The sequence below is a fragment of the Mycteria americana genome, unplaced genomic scaffold (assembly GCF_035582795.1).
Source record: "Mycteria americana isolate JAX WOST 10 ecotype Jacksonville Zoo and Gardens unplaced genomic scaffold, USCA_MyAme_1.0 Scaffold_55, whole genome shotgun sequence".
Taxonomy (NCBI): domain Eukaryota; kingdom Metazoa; phylum Chordata; class Aves; order Ciconiiformes; family Ciconiidae; genus Mycteria; species Mycteria americana.
Window position 1 is genome coordinate 555,244 of NW_027445641.1, and position 14,237 is coordinate 569,480.

Below are 14,237 nucleotides of genomic sequence, written 5' to 3' on the forward strand. Positions count from 1 at the left end.
TCGCGCTCTGCTAAAGCATTGCTTCCTAATGGGGCAACACTCTGTATCTCTCTCTGGCAGAGCCCGGCTGCCAAATTGGAAACGTCCAGAGATTGCGCCCACAGGAAAGCTGCCAGCACTGAAAGCTCTAGCTGGTTTTCACTGTCCCTTGGAACTGCATTCGCTGCCACACAGACATTCGCGCTCTGCTAAAGCATTGCTTCCTAATGGGGCAACACTCTGTATCTCTCTGTGGCAGAGCCCGGCTGCCAAATTGGAAACGTCCAGAGATTGCGCCCACAGGAAAGCTGCCAGCACTGAAAGCTCTAGCTGGTTTTCACTGTCCCTTGGAACTGCATTCGCTGCCACACAGACATTCGCGCTCTGCTAAAGCATTGCTTCCTAATGGGGCAACATTCTGTATCTCTCTCTGGCAGAGCCCGGCTGCCAAATTGGAAACGTCCAGAGATTGCGCCCACAGGAAAGCTGCCAGCACTGAAAGCTCTAGCTGGTTTTCACTATCCCTTGGAGCTGCATTCGCTGCCGCACAGACATTCGCGCTCTGCTAAAGCATTGCTTCGTAATGGGGCAACACTCTGTATCTCTCTCTGGCAGAGCCCGGCTGCCAAATTGGAAACGTCCAGAGATTGCGCCCACAGGAAAGCTGCCAGCACTGAAAGCTCTAGCTGGTTTTCACTGTCCCTTGGAACTGCATTCGCTGCCGCACAGACATTCGCGCTCTGCTAAAGCATTGCTTCCTAATGGGGCAACACTCTGTATCTCTCTCTGGCAGAGCCCGGCTGCCAAATTGTAAACGTCCAGACATTGCGCCCACAGGAAAGCTGCCAGCACTGAAAACTGTAGCTGGTTTTCACTGTCCCTTGGAACTGCATTCGCTGCCACACAGACATTCGCGCTCTGCTAAAGCATTGCTTCGTAATGGGGCAACATTCTGTATCTCTCTCTGGCAGAGCCCGGCTGCCAAATTGGAAACGTCCAGAGATTGCGCCCACAGGAAAGCTGCCAGCACTGAAAGCTCTAGCTGGTTTTCACTGTCCCTTGGAACTGCATTCGCTGCCACAAAGACATTCGCGCTCTGCTAAAGCATTGCTTCGTAATGGGGCAACACTCTGTATCTCTCTCTGGCAGAGCCCGGCTGCCAAATTGGAAACGTCCAGAGATTGCGCCCACAGGAAAGCTGCCAGCACTGAAAGCTCTAGCTGGTTTTCACTGTCCCTTGGAACTGCATTCGCTGCCACACAGACATTCGCGCTCTGCTAAAGCATTGCTTCGTAATGGGGCAACACTCTGTATCTCTCTCTGGCAGAGCCCGGCTGCCAAATTGGAAACGTCCAGAGATTGCGCCCACAGGAAAGCTGCCAGCACTGAAAGCTCTAGCTGGTTTTCACTGTCCCTTGGAACTGCATTCGCTGCCACACAGACATTCGCGCTCTGCTAAAGCATTGCTTCCTAATGGGGCAACACTCTGTATCTCTCTCTGGCAGAGCCCGGCTGCCAAATTGGAAACGTCCAGAGATTGCGCCCACAGGAAAGCTGCCAGCACTGAAAGCTCTAGCTGGTTTTCACTATCCCTTGGAGCTGCATTCGCTGCCACACAGACATTCGCGCTCTGCTAAAGCATTGCTTCGTAATGGGGCAACACTCTGTATCTCTCTCTGGCAGAGCCCGGCTGCCAAATTGGAAACGTCCAGACATTGCGCCCACAGGAAAGCTGCCAGCACTGAAAGCTCTAGCTGGTTTTCACTGTCCCTTGGAACTGCATTCGCTGCCACACAGACATTCGCGCTCTGCTAAAGCATTGCTTCGTAATGGGGCAACACTCTGTCTCTCTCTCTGGCAGAGCCCGGCTGCCAAATTGTAAACGTCCAGACATTGCACCCACAGGAAAGCTGCCAGCACTGAAAACTGTAGCTGGTTTTCACTGTCCCTTGGAACTGCATTCGCTGCCACACAGACATTCGCGCTCTGCTAAAGCATTGCTTCGTAATGGGGCAACATTCTGTATCTCTCTCTGGCAGAGCCCGGCTGCCAAATTGGAAACGTCCAGAGATTGCACCCACAGGAAAGCTGCCAGCACTGAAAGCTCTAGCTGGTTTTCACTGTCCCTTGGAACTGCATTCGCTGCCACAAAGACATTCGCGCTCTGCTAAAGCATTGCTTCGTAATGGGGCAACAATCTGTATCTCTCTCTGGCAGAGCCCGGCTGCCAAATTGGAAACGTCCAGAGATTGCGCCCACAGGAAAGCTGCCAGCACTGAAAGCTCTAGCTGGTTTTCACTGTCCCTTGGAACTGCATTCGCTGCCACACAGACATTCGCGCTCTGCTAAAGCATTGCTTCCTAATGGGGCAACACTCTGTATCTCTCTCTGGCAGAGCCCGGCTGCCAAATTGGAAACGTCCAGAGATTGCGCCCACAGGAAAGCTGCCAGCACTGAAAGCTCTAGCTGGTTTTCACTGTCCCTTGGAACTGCATTCGCTGCCACACAGACATTCGCGCTCTGCTAAAGCATTGCTTCCTAATGGGGCAACACTCTGTATCTCTCTCTGGCAGAGCCCGGCTGCCAAATTGGAAACGTCCAGAGATTGCGCCCACAGGAAAGCTGCCAGCACTGAAAGCTCTAGCTGGTTTTCACTGTCCCTTGGAACTGCATTCGCTGCCACACAGACATTCGCGCTCTGCTAAAGCGTTGCTTCCTAATGGGGCAACACTCTGTCTCTCTCTCTGGCAGAGCCCGGCTGCCAAATTGGAAACGTCCAGAGATTGCGCCCACAGGAAAGCTGCCAGCACTGAAAGCTCTAGCTGGTTTTCACTGTCCCTTGGAACTGCATTCGCTGCCACACAGACATTCGCGCTCTGCTAAAGCATTGCTTCCTAATGGGGCAACACTCTGTCTCTCTCTCTGGCAGAGCCCGGCTGCCAAATTGGAAATGTCCAGAGATTGCGCCCACAGGAAAGCTGCCAGCACTGAAAGCTCTAGCTGGTTTTCACTGTCCCTTGGAACTGCATTCGCTGCCACACAGACATTCGCGCTCTGCTAAAGCATTGCTTCGTAATGGGGCAACACTCTGTATCTCTCTCTGGCAGAGCCCGGCTGCCAAATTGGAAACGTCCAGAGATTGCGCCCACAGGAAAGCTGCCAGCACTGAAAGCTCTAGCTGGTTTTCACTGTCCCTTGGAACTGCATTCGCTGCCACACAGACATTCGCGCTCTGCTAAAGCATTGCTTCCTAATGGGGCAACACTCTGTCTCTCTCTCTGGCAGAGCCCGGCTGCCAAATTGGAAACGTCCAGAGATTGCGCCCACAGGAAAGCTGCCAGCACTGAAAGCTCTAGCTGGTTTTCACTGTCCCTTGGAACTGCATTCGCTGCCACACAGACATTCGCGCTCTGCTAAAGCATTGCTTCGTAATGGGGCAACACTCTGTATCTCTCTCTGGCAGAGCCCGGCTGCCAAATTGGAAACGTCCAGAGATTGCGCCCACAGGAAAGCTGCCAGCACTGAAAGCTCTAGCTGGTTTTCACTGTCCCTTGGAACTGCATTCGCTGCCAAACAGACATTCGCGCTCTGCTAAAGCATTGCTTCCTAATGGGGCAACACTCTGTATCTCTCTCTGGCAGAGCCCGGCTGCCAAATTGGAAACGTCCAGAGATTGCGCCCACAGGAAAGCTGCCAGCACTGAAAGCTCTAGCTGGTTTTCACTGTCCCTTGGAACTGCATTCGCTGCCACACAGACATTCGCGCTCTGCTAAAGCATTGCTTCGTAATGGGGCAACACTCTGTATCTCTCTCTGGCAGAGCCCGGCTGCCAAATTGGAAACGTCCAGAGATTGCGCCCACAGGAAAGCTGCCAGCACTGAAAGCTCTAGCTGGTTTTCACTGTCCCTTGGAACTGCATTCGCTGCCACACAGACATTCGCGCTCTGCTAAAGCATTGCTTCCTAATGGGGCAACACTCTGTCTCTCTCTCTGGCAGAGCCCGGCTGCCAAATTGGAAACGTCCAGAGAGTGCGCCCACAGGAAAGCTGCCAGCACTGAAAGCTCTAGCTGGTTTTCACTGTCCCTTGGAACTGCATTCGCTGCCACACAGACATTCGCGCTCTGCTAAAGCATTGCTTCCTAATGGGGCAACACTCTGTATCTCTCTCTGGCAGAGCCCGGCTGCCAAATTGTAAACGTCCAGACATTGCGCCCACAGGAAAGCTGCCAGCACTGAAAACTGTAGCTGGTTTTCACTGTCCCTTGGAACTGCATTCGCTGCCACACAGACATTCGCGCTCTGCTAAAGCATTGCTTCGTAATGGGGCAACATTCTGTATCTCTCTCTGGCAGAGCCCGGCTGCCAAATTGGAAACGTCCAGAGATTGCGCCCACAGGAAAGCTGCCAGCACTGAAAGCTCTAGCTGGTTTTCACTGTCCCTTGGAACTGCATTCGCTGCCACACAGACATTCGCGCTCTGCTAAAGCATTGCTTCCTAATGGGGCAACACTCTGTATCTCTCTCTGGCAGAGCCCGGCTGCCAAATTGGAAACGTCCAGAGATTGCGCCCACAGGAAAGCTGCCAGCACTGAAAGCTCTAGCTGGTTTTCACTGTCCCTTGGAACTGCATTCGCTGCCACACAGACATTCGCGCTCTGCTAAAGCATTGCTTCCTAATGGGGCAACACTCTGTATCTCTCTCTGGCAGAGCCCGGCTGCCAAATTGGAAACGTCCAGAGATTGCGCCCACAGGAAAGCTGCCAGCACTGAAAGCTCTAGCTGGTTTTCACTGTCCCTTGGAACTGCATTCGCTGCCACACAGACATTCGCGCTCTGCTAAAGCATTGCTTCCTAATGGGGCAACACTCTGTATCTCTCTCTGGTAGAGCCCGGCTGCCAAATTGGAAACGTCCAGAGATTGCGCCCACAGGAAAGCTGCCAGCACTGAAAGCTCTAGCTGGTTTTCACTGTCCCTTGGAACTGCATTCGCTGCCACACAGACATTCGCGCTCTGCTAAAGCATTGCTTCCTAATGGGGCAACACTCTGTCTCTCTCTCTGGCAGAGCCCGGCTGCCAAATTGGAAACGTCCAGAGATTGCGCCCACAGGAAAGCTGCCAGCACTGAAAGCTCTAGCTGGTTTTCACTGTCCCTTGGAACTGCATTCGCTGCCACACAGACATTCGCGCTCTGCTAAAGCATTGCTTCGTAATGGGGCAACATTCTGTATCTCTCTCTGGTAGAGCCCGGTTGCCAAATTGGAAACGTCCAGACATTGCGCCCACAGGAAAGCTGCCAGCACTGAAAACTGTAGCTGGTTTTCACTGTCCCTTGGAACTGCATTCGCTGCCACACAGACATTCGCGCTCTGCTAAAGCATTGCTTCGTAATGGGGCAACATTCTGTATCTCTCTCTGGCAGAGCCCGGCTGCCAAATTGGAAACGTCCAGAGATTGCGCCCACAGGAAAGCTGCCAGCACTGAAAGCTCTAGCTGGTTTTCACTGTCCCTTGGAACTGCATTCGCTGCCACACAGACATTCGCGCTCTGCTAAAGCATTGCTTCCTAATGGGGCAACACTCTGTATCTCTCTGTGGCAGAGCCCGGCTGCCAAATTGGAAACGTCCAGAGATTGCGCCCACAGGAAAGCTGCCAGCACTGAAAGCTCTAGCTGGTTTTCACTGTCCCTTGGAACTGCATTCGCTGCCACACAGACATTCGCGCTCTGCTAAAGCATTGCTTCGTAATGGGGCAACATTCTGTATCTCTCTCTGGCAGAGCCCGGCTGCCAAATTGGAAACGTCCAGAGATTGCGCCCACAGGAAAGCTGCCAGCACTGAAAGCTCTAGCTGGTTTTCACTGTCCCTTGGAACTGCATTCGCTGCCACACAGACATTCGCGCTCTGCTAAAGCATTGCTTCGTAATGGGGCAACACTCTGTATCTCTCTCTGGCAGAGCCCGGCTGCCAAATTGGAAACGTCCAGAGATTGCGCCCACAGGAAAGCTGCCAGCACTGAAAGCTCTAGCTGGTTTTCACTGTCCCTTGGAACTGCATTCGCTGCCACACAGACATTCGCGCTCTGCTAAAGCATTGCTTCCTAATGGGGCAACACTCTGTATCTCTCTCTGGCAGAGCCCGGCTGCCAAATTGGAAACGTCCAGAGATTGCGCCCACAGGAAAGCTGCCAGCACTGAAAGCTCTAGCTGGTTTTCACTGTCCCTTGGAACTGCATTCGCTGCCACACAGACATTCGCGCTCTGCTAAAGCATTGCCTCGTAATGGGGCAACACTCTGTATCTCTCTCTGGCAGAGCCCGGCTGCCAAATTGGAAACGTCCAGAGATTGCGCCCACAGGAAAGCTGCCAGCACTGAAAGCTCTAGCTGGTTTTCACTGTCCCTTGGAACTGCATTCGCTGCCACACAGACATTCGCGCTCTGCTAAAGCATTGCTTCGTAATGGGGCAACACTCTGTATCTCTCTCTGGCAGAGCCCGGCTGCCAAATTGGAAACGTCCAGAGATTGCGCCCACAGGAAAGCTGCCAGCACTGAAAGCTCTAGCTGGTTTTCACTGTCCCTTGGAACTGCATTCGCTGCCACACAGACATTCGCGCTCTGCTAAAGCATTGCTTCCTAATGGGGCAACACTCTGTCTCTCTCTCTGGCAGAGCCCGGCTGCCAAATTGGAAACGTCCAGAGAGTGCGCCCACAGGAAAGCTGCCAGCACTGAAAGCTCTAGCTGGTTTTCACTGTCCCTTGGAACTGCATTCGCTGCCACACAGACATTCGCGCTCTGCTAAAGCATTGCTTCCTAATGGGGCAACACTCTGTATCTCTCTCTGGCAGAGCCCGGCTGCCAAATTGTAAACGTCCAGACATTGCGCCCACAGGAAAGCTGCCAGCACTGAAAACTGTAGCTGGTTTTCACTGTCCCTTGGAACTGCATTCGCTGCCACACAGACATTCGCGCTCTGCTAAAGCATTGCTTCGTAATGGGGCAACATTCTGTATCTCTCTCTGGCAGAGCCCGGCTGCCAAATTGGAAACGTCCAGAGATTGCGCCCACAGGAAAGCTGCCAGCACTGAAAGCTCTAGCTGGTTTTCACTGTCCCTTGGAACTGCATTCGCTGCCACACAGACATTCGCGCTCTGCTAAAGCATTGCTTCGTAATGGGGCAACACTCTGTATCTCTCTCTGGCAGAGCCCGGCTGCCAAATTGGAAACGTCCAGAGATTGCGCCCACAGGAAAGCTGCCAGCACTGAAAGCTCTAGCTGGTTTTCACTGTCCCTTGGAACTGCATTCGCTGCCACACAGACATTCGCGCTCTGCTAAAGCATTGCTTCCTAATGGGGCAACACTCTGTATCTCTCTCTGGCAGAGCCCGGCTGCCAAATTGGAAACGTCCAGAGATTGCGCCCACAGGAAAGCTGCCAGCACTGAAAGCTCTAGCTGGTTTTCACTGTCCCTTGGAACTGCATTCGCTGCCACACAGACATTCGCGCTCTGCTAAAGCATTGCTTCCTAATGGGGCAACACTCTGTATCTCTCTCTGGCAGAGCCCGGCTGCCAAATTGGAAACGTCCAGAGATTGCGCCCACAGGAAAGCTGCCAGCACTGAAAGCTCTAGCTGGTTTTCACTGTCCCTTGGAACTGCATTCGCTGCCACACAGACATTCGCGCTCTGCTAAAGCATTGCTTCCTAATGGGGCAACACTCTGTATCTCTCTCTGGCAGAGCCCGGCTGCCAAATTGGAAACGTCCAGAGATTGCGCCCACAGGAAAGCTGCCAGCACTGAAAGCTCTAGCTGGTTTTCACTGTCCCTTGGAACTGCATTCGCTGCCACACAGACATTCGCGCTCTGCTAAAGCATTGCTTCCTAATGGGGCAACACTCTGTCTCTCTCTCTGGCAGAGCCCGGCTGCCAAATTGGAAACGTCCAGAGATTGCGCCCACAGGAAAGCTGCCAGCACTGAAAGCTCTAGCTGGTTTTCACTGTCCCTTGGAACTGCATTCGCTGCCACACAGACATTCGCGCTCTGCTAAAGCATTGCTTCCTAATGGGGCAACACTCTGTCTCTCTCTCTGGCAGAGCCCGGCTGCCAAATTGGAAACGTCCAGAGATTGCGCCCACAGGAAAGCTGCCAGCACTGAAAGCTCTAGCTGGTTTTCACTGTCCCTTGGAACTGCATTCGCTGCCACACAGACATTCGCGCTCTGCTAAAGCATTGCTTCGTAATGGGGCAACACTCTGTATCTCTCTCTGGCAGAGCCCGGCTGCCAAATTGGAAACGTCCAGAGATTGCGCCCACAGGAAAGCTGCCAGCACTGAAAGCTCTAGCTGGTTTTCACTGTCCCTTGGAACTGCATTCGCTGCCACACAGACATTCGCGCTCTGCTAAAGCATTGCTTCCTAATGGGGCAACACTCTGTATCTCTCTCTGGCAGAGCCCGGCTGCCAAATTGGAAACGTCCAGAGATTGCGCCCACAGGAAAGCTGCCAGCACTGAAAGCTCTAGCTGGTTTTCACTGTCCCTTGGAACTGCATTCGCTGCCACACAGACATTCGCGCTCTGCTAAAGCATTGCTTCGTAATGGGGCAACACTCTGTATCTCTCTCTGGCAGAGCCCGGCTGCCAAATTGGAAACGTCCAGAGATTGCGCCCACAGGAAAGCTGCCAGCACTGAAAGCTCTAGCTGGTTTTCACTGTCCCTTGGAACTGCATTCGCTGCCACACAGACATTCGCGCTCTGCTAAAGCATTGCTTCCTAATGGGGCAACACTCTGTCTCTCTCTCTGGCAGAGCCCGGCTGCCAAATTGGAAACGTCCAGAGAGTGCGCCCACAGGAAAGCTGCCAGCACTGAAAGCTCTAGCTGGTTTTCACTGTCCCTTGGAACTGCATTCGCTGCCACACAGACATTCGCGCTCTGCTAAAGCATTGCTTCCTAATGGGGCAACACTCTGTATCTCTCTCTGGCAGAGCCCGGCTGCCAAATTGTAAACGTCCAGACATTGCGCCCACAGGAAAGCTGCCAGCACTGAAAACTGTAGCTGGTTTTCACTGTCCCTTGGAACTGCATTCGCTGCCACACAGACATTCGCGCTCTGCTAAAGCATTGCTTCCTAATGGGGCAACACTCTGTATCTCTCTCTGGCAGAGCCCGGCTGCCAAATTGTAAACGTCCAGACATTGCGCCCACAGGAAAGCTGCCAGCACTGAAAACTGTAGCTGGTTTTCACTGTCCCTTGGAACTGCATTCGCTGCCACACAGACATTCGCGCTCTGCTAAAGCATTGCTTCGTAATGGGGCAACATTCTGTATCTCTCTCTGGCAGAGCCCGGCTGCCAAATTGGAAACGTCCAGAGATTGCGCCCACAGGAAAGCTGCCAGCACTGAAAGCTCTAGCTGGTTTTCACTGTCCCTTGGAGCTGCATTCGCTGCCACACAGACATTCGCGCTCTGCTAAAGCATTGCTTCCTAATGGGGCAACACTCTGTATCTCTCTCTGGCAGAGCCCGGCTGCCAAATTGGAAACGTCCAGAGATTGCGCCCACAGGAAAGCTGCCAGCACTGAAAGCTCTAGCTGGTTTTCACTGTCCCTTGGAACTGCATTCGCTGCCACACAGACATTCGCGCTCTGCTAAAGCATTGCTTCCTAATGGGGCAACACTCTGTATCTCTCTGTGGCAGAGCCCGGCTGCCAAATTGGAAACGTCCAGAGATTGCGCCCACAGGAAAGCTGCCAGCACTGAAAGCTCTAGCTGGTTTTCACTGTCCCTTGGAACTGCATTCGCTGCCACACAGACATTCGCGCTCTGCTAAAGCATTGCTTCCTAATGGGGCAACACTCTGTATCTCTCTCTGGCAGAGCCCGGCTGCCAAATTGGAAACGTCCAGAGATTGCGCCCACAGGAAAGCTGCCAGCACTGAAAGCTCTAGCTGGTTTTCACTGTCCCTTGGAACTGCATTCGCTGCCACACAGACATTCGCGCTCTGCTAAAGCATTGCTTCCTAATGGGGCAACACTCTGTATCTCTCTCTGGTAGAGCCCGGCTGCCAAATTGGAAACGTCCAGAGATTGCGCCCACAGGAAAGCTGCCAGCACTGAAAGCTCTAGCTGGTTTTCACTGTCCCTTGGAACTGCATTCGCTGCCACACAGACATTCGCGCTCTGCTAAAGCATTGCTTCGTAATGGGGCAACATTCTGTATCTCTCTGTGGCAGAGCCCGGCTGCCAAATTGGAAACGTCCAGAGATTGCGCCCACAGGAAAGCTGCCAGCACTGAAAGCTCTAGCTGGTTTTCACTGTCCCTTGGAACTGCATTCGCTGCCACACAGACATTCGCGCTCTGCTAAAGCATTGCTTCGTAATGGGGCAACACTCTGTATCTCTCTCTGGCAGAGCCCGGCTGCCAAATTGGAAACGTCCAGAGATTGCGCCCACAGGAAAGCTGCCAGCACTGAAAGCTCTAGCTGGTTTTCACTGTCCCTTGGAACTGCATTCGCTGCCACACAGACATTCGCGCTCTGCTAAAGCATTGCTTCCTAATGGGGCAACACTCTGTATCTCTCTCTGGCAGAGCCCGGCTGCCAAATTGGAAACGTCCAGAGATTGCGCCCACAGGAAAGCTGCCAGCACTGAAAGCTCTAGCTGGTTTTCACTGTCCCTTGGAACTGCATTCGCTGCCACACAGACATTCGCGCTCTGCTAAAGCATTGCTTCCTAATGGGGCAACACTCTGTCTCTCTCTCTGGCAGAGCCCGGCTGCCAAATTGGAAACGTCCAGAGATTGCGCCCACAGGAAAGCTGCCAGCACTGAAAGCTCTAGCTGGTTTTCACTGTCCCTTGGAACTGCATTCGCTGCCACACAGACATTCGCGCTCTGCTAAAGCATTGCTTCGTAATGGGGCAACACTCTGTATCTCTCTCTGGCAGAGCCCGGCTGCCAAATTGGAAACGTCCAGAGATTGCGCCCACAGGAAAGCTGCCAGCACTGAAAGCTCTAGCTGGTTTTCACTGTCCCTTGGAACTGCATTCGCTGCCACACAGACATTCGCGCTCTGCTAAAGCATTGCTTCCTAATGGGGCAACACTCTGTATCTCTCTCTGGCAGAGCCCGGCTGCCAAATTGGAAACGTCCAGAGATTGCGCCCACAGGAAAGCTGCCAGCACTGAAAGCTCTAGCTGGTTTTCACTGTCCCTTGGAACTGCATTCGCTGCCACACAGACATTCGCGCTCTGCTAAAGCATTGCTTCGTAATGGGGCAACACTCTGTATCTCTCTCTGGCAGAGCCCGGCTGCCAAATTGGAAACGTCCAGAGATTGCGCCCACAGGAAAGCTGCCAGCACTGAAAGCTCTAGCTGGTTTTCACTGTCCCTTGGAACTGCATTCGCTGCCACACAGACATTCGCGCTCTGCTAAAGCATTGCTTCCTAATGGGGCAACACTCTGTATCTCTCTCTGGCAGAGCCCGGCTGCCAAATTGGAAACGTCCAGAGATTGCGCCCACAGGAAAGCTGCCAGCACTGAAAGCTCTAGCTGGTTTTCACTGTCCCTTGGAACTGCATTCGCTGCCACACAGACATTCGCGCTCTGCTAAAGCATTGCTTCCTAATGGGGCAACACTCTGTATCTCTCTCTGGCAGAGCCCGGCTGCCAAATTGGAAACGTCCAGAGAGTGCGCCCACAGGAAAGCTGCCAGCACTGAAAGCTCTAGCTGGTTTTCACTGTCCCTTGGAACTGCATTCGCTGCCACACAGACATTCGCGCTCTGCTAAAGCATTGCTTCCTAATGGGGCAACACTCTGTATCTCTCCCTGGCAGAGCCCGGCTGCCAAATTGTAAACATCCAGACATTGCGCCCACAGGAAAGCTGCCAGCACTGAAAGCTCTAGCTGGTTTTCACTGTCCCTTGGAACTGCATTCGCTGCCACACAGACATTCGCGCTCTGCTAAAGCATTGCTTCGTAATGGGGCAACACTCTGTATCTCTCTCTGGCAGAGCCCGGCTGCCAAATTGGAAACGTCCAGAGATTGCGCCCACAGGAAAGCTGCCAGCACTGAAAGCTCTAGCTGGTTTTCACTGTCCCTTGGAACTGCATTCGCTGCCACACAGACATTCGCGCTCTGCTAAAGCATTGCTTCCTAATGGGGCAACACTCTGTATCTCTCTCTGGCAGAGCCCGGCTGCCAAATTGTAAACGTCCAGACATTGCGCCCACAGGAAAGCTGCCAGCACTGAAAACTGTAGCTGGTTTTCACTGTCCCTTGGAACTGCATTCGCTGCCACACAGACATTCGCGCTCTGCTAAAGCATTGCTTCGTAATGGGGCAACATTCTGTATCTCTCTCTGGCAGAGCCCGGCTGCCAAATTGGAAACGTCCAGAGAGTGCGCCCACAGGAAAGCTGCCAGCACTGAAAGCTCTAGCTGGTTTTCACTGTCCCTTGGAGCTGCATTCGCTGCCACACAGACATTCGCGCTCTGCTAAAGCATTGCTTCCTAATGGGGCAACACTCTGTATCTCTCTCTGGCAGAGCCCGGCTGCCAAATTGGAAACGTCCAGAGATTGCGCCCACAGGAAAGCTGCCAGCACTGAAAGCTCTAGCTGGTTTTCACTGTCCCTTGGAACTGCATTCGCTGCCACACAGACATTCGCGCTCTGCTAAAGCATTGCTTCCTAATGGGGCAACACTCTGTATCTCTCTCTGGCAGAGCCCGGCTGCCAAATTGGAAACGTCCAGAGATTGCGCCCACAGGAAAGCTGCCAGCACTGAAAGCTCTAGCTGGTTTTCACTGTCCCTTGGAACTGCATTCGCTGCCACACAGACATTCGCGCTCTGCTAAAGCATTGCTTCCTAATGGGGCAACACTCTGTCTCTCTCTCTGGCAGAGCCCGGCTGCCAAATTGGAAACGTCCAGAGATTGCGCCCACAGGAAAGCTGCCAGCACTGAAAGCTCTAGCTGGTTTTCACTGTCCCTTGGAACTGCATTCGCTGCCACACAGACATTCGCGCTCTGCTAAAGCATTGCTTCCTAATGGGGCAACACTCTGTATCTCTCTCTGGTAGAGCCCGGCTGCCAAATTGGAAACGTCCAGAGATTGCGCCCACAGGAAAGCTGCCAGCACTGAAAGCTCTAGCTGGTTTTCACTGTCCCTTGGAACTGCATTCGCTGCCACACAGACATTCGCGCTCTGCTAAAGCATTGCTTCGTAATGGGGCAACATTCTGTATCTCTCTGTGGCAGAGCCCGGCTGCCAAATTGGAAACGTCCAGAGATTGCGCCCACAGGAAAGCTGCCAGCACTGAAAGCTCTAGCTGGTTTTCACTGTCCCTTGGAACTGCATTCGCTGCCACACAGACATTCGCGCTCTGCTAAAGCATTGCTTCCTAATGGGGCAACACTCTGTATCTCTCTCTGGCAGAGCCCGGCTGCCAAATTGGAAACGTCCAGAGATTGCGCCCACAGGAAAGCTGCCAGCACTGAAAGCTCTAGCTGGTTTTCACTGTCCCTTGGAACTGCATTCGCTGCCACACAGACATTCGCGCTCTGCTAAAGCATTGCTTCCTAATGGGGCAACACTCTGTATCTCTCTCTGGCAGAGCCCGGCTGCCAAATTGGAAACGTCCAGAGATTGCGCCCACAGGAAAGCTGCCAGCACTGAAAGCTCTAGCTGGTTTTCACTGTCCCTTGGAACTGCATTCGCTGCCACACAGACATTCGCGCTCTGCTAAAGCATTGCTTCCTAATGGGGCAACACTCTGTATCTCTCTCTGGCAGAGCCCGGCTGCCAAATTGGAAACGTCCAGAGATTGCGCCCACAGGAAAGCTGCCAGCACTGAAAGCTCTAGCTGGTTTTCACTGTCCCTTGGAACTGCATTCGCTGCCACACAGACATTCGCGCTCTGCTAAAGCATTGCTTCGTAATGGGGCAACACTCTGTATCTCTCTCTGGCAGAGCCCGGCTGCCAAATTGGAAACGTCCAGAGATTGCGCCCACAGGAAAGCTGCCAGCACTGAAAGCTCTAGCTGGTTTTCACTGTCCCTTGGAACTGCATTCGCTGCCACACAGACATTCGCGCTCTGCTAAAGCATTGCTTCCTAATGGGGCAACACTCTGTCTCTCTCTCTGGCAGAGCCCGGCTGCCAAATTGGAAACGTCCAGAGAGTGCGCCCACAGGAAAGCTGCCAGCACTGAAAGCTCTAGCTGGTTTTCACTGTCCCTTGGAACTGCATTCGCTGCCACACAGA